The following is a 9037-nucleotide window of genomic DNA, read 5'->3' as shown; positions in this document are numbered from 1 at the left end:
TTGTGGTGCTGTGAGTAAAGCTTCTTTTGCTCAGCAGTCATCTCTGATCTGGAGATCTTCTTGCCATCTGCATCAACTGGACGCTCATAGCCATCCACAATGATATCCCAGAGATCTGCGTCGAAGCCCAGAAAGAAACTTTCAATTCTGTCTTTCCAATATTCGAACCTTTGACCATCGAACATGGGAGGCTTTTCACACCGGCCCAGATCACTGAACACTGTTAGGTGTGGTCATCAGAACTTGCGCTCTGATACCAATTGAAGGTATGAAAAACAGTAGAAAGGGGGGGGGGGTTTGAATAGCGTTTTCAGAATAAAACTTCCACCTTAAAGATTTTAAAAAATCTTTCGAGACACAAGTAAAGTGCTTAAGATAAGAGATAAGAAAAGCACACAAGGATTTTATCCTGGTTCACTTGATGAATCACTCAAGCTAGTTCAGTCCACCCGTGAAGGTGATTTCTTCCTTCTTATAATGAAGGCAATCCACTAATGAGATAATTGTTACAACTGCACTTGAAACCTACAAGTGACTAACAATACACTGAAATTTCCAGCTTCTGCTGTGGCTGAGAATGTTAGGTTAGGTCGTCAGGATAGTACAATTGCTTTTGTACTTTGGATAGTGACTTGACCTTTAACCTCGTTTGACTTCTGATCAGAGGAGTGCTTCGTGTTGGAACTTGTGAAGCTTGTTGATCAGAGTTAGAGGGAAGCATGGATCCTCTGACCGTTGTACCTTCTGATTCTGAACTTAGAGGAGAAGTACTTGGTCTTCAGAACCAGTTTGCTTCTGGACTTCAGAGTCTTCACTCTTCAGCTTCTGGATCTTCAGAGTCTTCTACACCATCAGAACTTCTGAGCCTTCAGAGTGTCTGGGTTGTTAGAACGTCGGGATCTTCAGATCTTCAAGTGAGCTGAGTCCTTATCAGAACTTGATTAACTTCAGATCTTCTGAAGCTTTTCTACTGTTCAGATTGAACATAGAGATTGCGAAAGCGTTGCTAGGGTCACTCTTTAAGCATAGTGCTTTTGATTGGTGTGAGATTGTGTTAAGGTCAGAGCCTGTTAAGAGCACACTCAGAAAACACGTTAGAGTACCATAATTGTTCATACTAAAAAGTTAACTTGTAATCATCAAAACATAGAGTTGTACTACTAGATCAAAACTTGATCTTACATCCCAGATGAATAACAGAGCTTCTGCTTGGTGTCTACTGAAGTAGCAGAAGGGTTGCACGAAGCCATGCCGGCTAGAGCAAGGATCTCAATAGCATAAGTTCTACGACTGAGGAAGAGGCCACCAGCATGCTGAGTGACAACGATGCTAAGGAAGTAACTCAGAGGACTGAGATCCTTCACAACAAATTCTGATGCAAGAAGTACCATAAAGGATTTGCGGAGATCATGTGAAGAGGCAACCAAGATGATGTCATCAACATAGAGTAGTATGTAAGCAATGTCATTACCCCACCGAAAGATGAAAAGAGAATGATCGGATGTGTTGTGCCATAAGCCAATAGAGGAAACATAGTCAGCAAACCGCTAGTACCAAGCACGAGGCGCCTGTTTTAGACAGTAGAGAGACTTCTTCAAACGACAAACATAGTCTGGGCGTTGAGAATCGCAGAAACCCAAAGGCTAATGCATGTAGACAGTCTCATGGAGATCACCATGCATAAAGGCATTCTGGACATCCAACTGGTGAATAGGCCAGGATTTGGAGAGAGCAATGCTAAGAATTGTCCGTATGGTAGCCAGTTTCACCACGAGGCTGGAAACTCCTGCTCAAGAGTGACAGCACGAGAATTCTGATTATACTGCAAGATGTGAGACAAGCGTTCCCAAGCCTCTATAGCAATGGAACTGGGTTCTAGAATAGTGGTGAGCAACTCTCTAGAAATACTAGCGTGGATCCACTGGAGAACGGTGGCATCAAGAGTGGACCACATCTCGGAGTCAGGATCAGTGGAGGCCGGTTGGGCCTTGCTCGGTTGAGCGATGATGTGCTGGAGTACCTTGTGAGAGCCTACCTGAATCTGGAAAAGCTCTACCCAGGTGCCATAATAGACTTGCTCCATCTCAAGAACAATCAGAATATGGTTCTTGATGTTGGAAACAACCGAAGCAAGATGAAAATCACCCATAGAGGAGGAAGTCGGTGGTGCGGCGGTGGTTGGTGTGACCAAAGTGGTGGCACCATTGGTGGACTCTGAAGCAGCAAAGGTAAGAAGCCCAAACAAAAAGAGGAGAAAAAAGTGGTATGGGTGATTCAATCGGTGTGGGTGAAACTTGTTTGGGCTGGCTGGGGCTGTGAGACCCAAGTTTTTAAGCTTAGAATAAAATGATGAAATTTCTATTCACGATTAGGTTCGATGTAACGTGAAGGAAACCTGAACAAGTGTTTATCAAATGGAATAAATTTATGAAGGAGAAAGTTCAAGAAAAGGTTAAGAATAGTATTAAAGTCGATATAAGTTATAGCGCGAGTCTTATTCGCTTATGCCTAGGGCAAGAACGTTAGTATACGACTAATTTACTCTTAAAGCACTATAGAAACTAATTCCAAAAATCTTCAGAGAAATATAAGAATTTCTCTTATTCCTTTCCATAACAAGCGTTTCGATACGAAACCCTGGAATGCACGAACGTCCGATTCTCATTCTCGGAAAAAGTAATGGTTCAATACTTCCAAAACTCGGTACTCTCAACACAAAAGAAAAATGGATGTCTCACAACCCAACCATATCCTTGGCCCCTTCCTCTTTATCTTCTTCCTCTTCATCAGAAGTGTAGTCGTCATCCGGTAGTGGCTCGTCACGTAGCATCAACTCTCAAGAATGAGTCGTCGCCGTTATCTTCACGACCATCTCTTTATGCCTAGGGCAAGAACGTTAGTATATGACTAATTTACTCTTAAAGCACTATAGAAACTAATTCCAAAAATCTTCAGAGAAATATAAGAATTTCTCTTATTCCTTTCCATAACAAGCGTTTCGATACGAAACCCTGGAATGTACGAACGTCCGATTCTCATTCTCGGAAAAAGTAATGGTTCAATACTTCCAAAACTCGGTACTCTCAACACAAAAGAAAAATGGATGTCTCACAACCCAACCATATCCTTGGCCCCTTCCTCTTTATCTTCTTCCTCTTCATCAGAAGTATAGTCATCATCCGGTAGTGGCTCGTCGCGTAGCATCAACTCTCAAGAATGAGTCGTCGCCGTTATCTTCACGACCATCTAGCCCCCCCCCCCCAAATAAATACATAGCAAACAAGCAGGGTCAGGTCCAACAAAAAGAATGATAATGACAAAATCAACAACAATATAATATAAGTACATTATATGTCTTTTATGGGAAAGAGTCAGTTACTAACGGAATCTCACATCACACAACCCACCAATCCTGCCTTGGCCAATCACTTACATCCGTAGATGTACAATCACGTGAAGCTGCAATACTTCACAAAAATCTCATGGTGACCGCAGTCAACCAAACACGTGGTGCCGCAATGATCCACAAAATCTCTAGGTGACCGCAGTCAACCTTTACACGTGGAGACCAACAGTCAATCCACAATTCTCCCTCGCGTGCAAGCCCATCGTTCTCATGGACTATAGTCTACACTAGACCTATGCCCATATTATTCACATTTACTTGCAAGCGAGTTAATTACACGTTTCTCTTTGTTTAAGTCTCTAAAGTCAACCTAGAGTCTTACATCAACATCGCATAAATACAACAATTAAACGATCACAGACACATCGGGAATTACAGCTAGATGAGCGACCCTTTGAACAATTTCCAATAATATCACAATTCACGTAAAGCATAGCATAAACTTACACTTACGCATGGCAAATCATGGTATAAATTATCAAATAAGGTAACATAAGGCTTATGCATGGAAAACAACACATTTTCGCAACTTAGCTTTTTGAACAGCAGAAACAACGTTCATTGAAACTGGTCTACAGAATGCGTCCTCCAACAAAAAATCATGTATAATATCTTTCTGGAAAGCTATTTTAAAGATCTACAACTCTCTAGTTAAAATAATTTTCATTTGAGCCCCAGAATTAGGTGACATTACTCCTTAACGTTTCTGTCCGACACAGGGAAAAACAGCAGGTATGACAGTTACCCAAAACGACCTACAACACACAATACTAGACCAAAATTTATGATCTTTATATGCCTGGAAATCTCTTTCGAAGATCTACAATTTGTATGTTAATCATTTCTTTATTTGGCGACCAGAAACAAGTGAAAATAGGACCTGAAGTTTACTGTCCAGCACAGAAATCTGACAGAGAATGCATTTGCCATCAATTTCGTTTTAGCCATTCTATTCTAAGGGTTCTAAGTCATCTACCAGCATCAAATATAGTAACATGTTCACAGTGTAACCCAATATCACATGGAAAAAGTCCAGCACACATCGCATATTCAAAACCTCAAGCACATCAATCAAGTTCATACATAAAATCATGTCAAAGCATGGCAATATGGCCTAGACATGCTACCCAACTCCTAGGACCAGCCCTTACCTTGATTAAGAGTGAAGAAATCAGAAGTTGGGTGATGAAGAAGGGATCAAAAGCTGCTGTCCAAGACCCTCTCTTCCCTCCTACTCGAGCTCTCTCTCTTGCAGGTCTCCCTCTCTCTCTCGTGCGCGCACAAGGTGGCGGTGGTGGCTTGGTCGGCGGCGGCTAAGGGTGCAAGGGGTGGTTCTCTCACTCTTTTCTCTTCTGTTTACTTTACGTAAGGAGTGCAAGGGTTTCTGTTTCAGAACTGAATGGAAAAGAAACTTTTCCCCCCTTCAAGACCCTAATACAACCGCGGGCTCCCCCTCTTCATGGGCTTGGGTTTCTTTTCTTTTCTCTTGAGCCCGCTTCAAGTCAAACCCTTGACCCAATAACTTAAGCACTTAATCAGACCTGAATCTAATTAAAAACTTAAGCCCTCTTAAGTAATTTCATAATCAAATTCGGAATTAGAAGAAAACAAACTAATTTACTCGCTGGTACTGTACAGCCGGAACCACCGTCGCTTAAACGCGAATATCTCGAGCTACAGAGGTCGGAATGACTTGATTCCACTTCGAGAATTTTCCTAACTTAAAGGGATACAACTCCCATGAAGGAAGGTTTCCAAAATGAGGTTGTTAAGACCCTCTAAAAATTCACACAAGTTGACAGGCGTAATCTGTCAAAACTCAAACTTAGCCAAAAGTCTCATTTTATTCAATCTATCACTTAAGCATTACATAGGTAAGTCTAGGGTCTTACAGCTTCAAACGAAGATTCCATACACGTGTACCGATTTCTTTCGATGTTTCTAATCTTTCTTCAAAAGGAAGTTTTCTTATCCGACATCATCTGCAAAAAGTAGTTTTTCGGGTTAAATCGACCCACACCGACTTTGGATCGTTTGCTTTAATTCCAAGAAACCTGTTTCAAGTTCTGGAATTCTTTCGCCAGAATCTATCTTAGAATTAACAGAGGAACGTGCAGGAAAAATCAGAATCGCGAAATTTTCATTTTCCCGCATTTTCCCTCACCTATAAATAGGTGAGAAATCAAATTTTGAAACCCACCATCACCACCAAACCCGCGAGCAAGAGAAGAGAAAGAGGAGAAAAGTTTTTTGCCGATTCTTGCCTGATCGCTGCACTGTTCGTTGCTACGCGTAGACCTCGAGGTACTGATGCTATTCATTACCACTAATCGTAAATTTCGTCGCTTTTCTCTATGTCTTTCTATGCTCAAAGTTTCGAGCTTTTTGTAAAACTGTCCAAATAACTCGATTTCTCTGTCAAAACCTCTTCTCTACTAACCCCAAGAGCATGTTTAGCGGATTACATTTCGCCGAATCTCGCCGAATCGTCGCAGAGCTTCGATTCTGCTCAAATACACATTTTTTGACTAAAGTTTCGCTCTTTGGACTGAAAACTCTCGACTGAGCTTAGCACCAGTACGATTAGTTGTCATAAACGTCGTTAGTGACGACCCCATCGAATTTGTTTTTCGAAATTCCAATTTTGAATTTCCGAGCTTAAAACACTGACCAAAATACCCCTGCTTCAGTTTTCGATCCGATAATTTTTCCGAGCTTTAATTCACCTTAGTTACAAATAATGATAACCTAGGAATCAAGTTTGATCGAAGAAAAAGCGCCGAAACACATTTTGATGTGTTGTGGTCGAGAGCTCCTTAAGGGGGATGAGAAAATTTCTCTTTTTCGAAAACTCGTCTTATCGCAATAGGTTATCGTACTCTGGAGTTTATAATGCTTCGTATAACGTTAGTAATTATTGTTTGGTTAGTTCTGACTTGTTGTGATTGAATTCTGTGTTTTCGCTCAAAGGTTCGTTCGATGAATTCCGTGGAGCGGAAGGAGAAGATCGTGAAGGAACCCTACAGGAACGCACTGGAGGAACTAGAGGTTAGGGCTACTCACTGAATACTAGCTAATGCTTTAGGTGTCGACGAATTCGACTTGATTTATTGTTTATGCTCTTGATTGTGATTGACTAGGAAATGTTTTTGGAGGCTTCAGCCGAGTGAACTAATTGAGATGTGTGTCTCCGTTTTCTGATGCCTTGGCTGACATTGTTGATTTAGATTTACTTATCGCTTTGATTGTTGTTGATTGATTCACATGTTGTGTGCTAAATGGTTAATCTTAGGATGTGTTGATATATGTACCATGACTGTTTGATTGTGCTAATTTGATTATGCAATTACACATATATTTTTGTACGTCAGAGTGAGGATAACGGGCAGTTATGCCACACTCATCATGAGATTTTGGGAAAGTATGACGGGACGAACCGAGGTTCGGGCCCTTGTTATTGTTTTAGTGGATCGAGACCTTCTCTGAGAGTTACTTGGGATGATGGGATCTTTTAAACTCATAAGATTAGAGACAAACCTAAATGGAAACTATTTTACAAGGAAAATTCATGAGACACTAAACAACCTCTGAACCTGTAAGACCCAGGATTTTAGAATTAAATAAATAATTAATTTCCAACTCACGCATAGGATTTTGTGTAAGCGCGAGGGGAACTTGACTTGTGTTTAATGTTTGGATTAGCGTTATGAAGAAGAAAGTTCAGGAAATGGTTAAGAATAGTTCTATAGTCGCTATAGGTTATAGCACGAGCTTTATTCACTTCCGCCTTAGGGCGAAAGCGTTAGTAAAAGGCTAATCCGCTCTTAAAGCACTGTAGAAGCGGAATTCAAAAATATTCAGAGGATTATAAGAATTTCTCTTATTCCATTCCCTAACGAGTGTTTCGACACGAAACCCTGGAATGTACGAATGATCGATTTCAATTCTCAGAAGTTTGCCGAAACTGAATCCCTGATAGCTCAAGAACCTTAGAGTAAACTGTTGATGAAGACTTTTTCTATTCGGAGCTTCAAACGAAGATTCCACACGCGTACACCTATTTCTTTCGAGTTTTCCAATCTTTCTTCAGAAAGAAGTTTTCTCATCTGATATCAACTGCAAAAAGTAGTTTTTCGGGTAAAATCGATTTACACCGACTTTGGATCATTTGCTTAAATTCCAAGAAACCTGTTTCGAGTTCTGGAATTCTGTCGCCAGAACCTATCTTAGAATTCACAGAGGAATGCACAGGAAAAATCGGAATCGCGAAATTTTCTTTTTCCCGCGTTTTCCATCTCCTATAAATAGGAGAAAAACCCAAAAATTCTTCACCATTGCCACACCAAGGCCGCGAGCTTGAGGAAGGAGAGGGGAGGAGAGCTTTTCGCCGTTTCTTGCCTGATCGTCGCACTGACAGTTGCTATACGTAGGCCTCGAGGTACTGATGTTATTCTTTACCTCTAATCGTCAATTCTATTGCTTTTCTCTATGTCTTTCTGTGCTCAAAGTTTTGAGCTTTTTGTAAAAGTGTTCAAATAACTTGATTTCAGTGTCTAAACTTATTGCCTACATGCCCAAGAGCATGAATATCCAGTTGTTTTCTGCTGAATCTCGCCGAATCGCCGCGGAGCTTCAATTCTGTGAAAATACCCATTTTCTGACCAAAGCTTCGTTCTTTGGATTAAAAACTCTCGACTGAGCTTGGTGCTAGTAGGATTAGTTGTCATAAACGTCGTTAGGGACAACCCCATCAAATTTGTTTTTCGAAATTCTAACTTTGAGCTTTCGGGCTAAAAACACTGACCAAAATACCCTTATGTTAGTTTTCGACCCGATAATTTTTTCTGAGAGTTTTCCTGGCCTAGATATCGCCTAAGAATACCTAGGAATTAAATTAGATCAAAGAAAAAGTTCGGGAAACCCTATTTTGATAGTGGCCGAAACTTGTTTGCTTTGGTACCGTGTCCAAAAATGATTTTTGGGTATGTATGACCTGAGTTATAGCGTAGCTCTCTCCGTTGTCGAAATTTTGGCTTTGGTTTCATGTTATTCCGAGTTCTGTAGCTCGAGTTATGCGCATTTTAGCGAAAACATGTCTTATTGTCCATTCGTGCCTAAATGTCGAACTCTAGAGCTTCGAAAGCTTCTTTTCGGGTTTTGATAGTGTTATTAGTTGTTTTGATTCTTAGCGACTAAGCAATGATACTTTGCTTAAGGTTTGGAACGAGTTGAGCTGAGGAAAGAGACTTTGGAGCAATTGGTGAAGTTTCACAACTGAGGAGGACGCCCGGGGAACTTGCTGGGTTCGGGAGCTTTATTTTGGATTGGACTGGGATGTTGAGCTTGGATGGAGAAATTGGCTAAGGTAAGGGTAACTCAGTTTTAGCGCGTCTTTAAGTCTTGCATGCCTTTATCGCACTGCATGCGTTTGAGATGAAGGTGTTTAATTTGATTGGCAAGTGATTGAAATATTTGTATGTTTTGCAATGTTGTATGCTTGCTTATGTTGAATGTTTTCTGAGGCTTGTGCTAAATGTTTTCTGAAGGCTTCGGCCGAGTGAACTTATTGAGACGTGTGTCTCTGTTTTCTGAGAAGCTTCGCCCGTTTACTGGTTTCTGTCATTACTGCTT

Source organism: Lotus japonicus, chromosome 2 (assembly GCF_012489685.1).
Source record: "Lotus japonicus ecotype B-129 chromosome 2, LjGifu_v1.2".
Taxonomy (NCBI): domain Eukaryota; kingdom Viridiplantae; phylum Streptophyta; class Magnoliopsida; order Fabales; family Fabaceae; genus Lotus; species Lotus japonicus.
The sequence above is the reverse complement of the archived record's forward strand: the minus strand, read 5'-3'. Positions refer to the sequence as shown.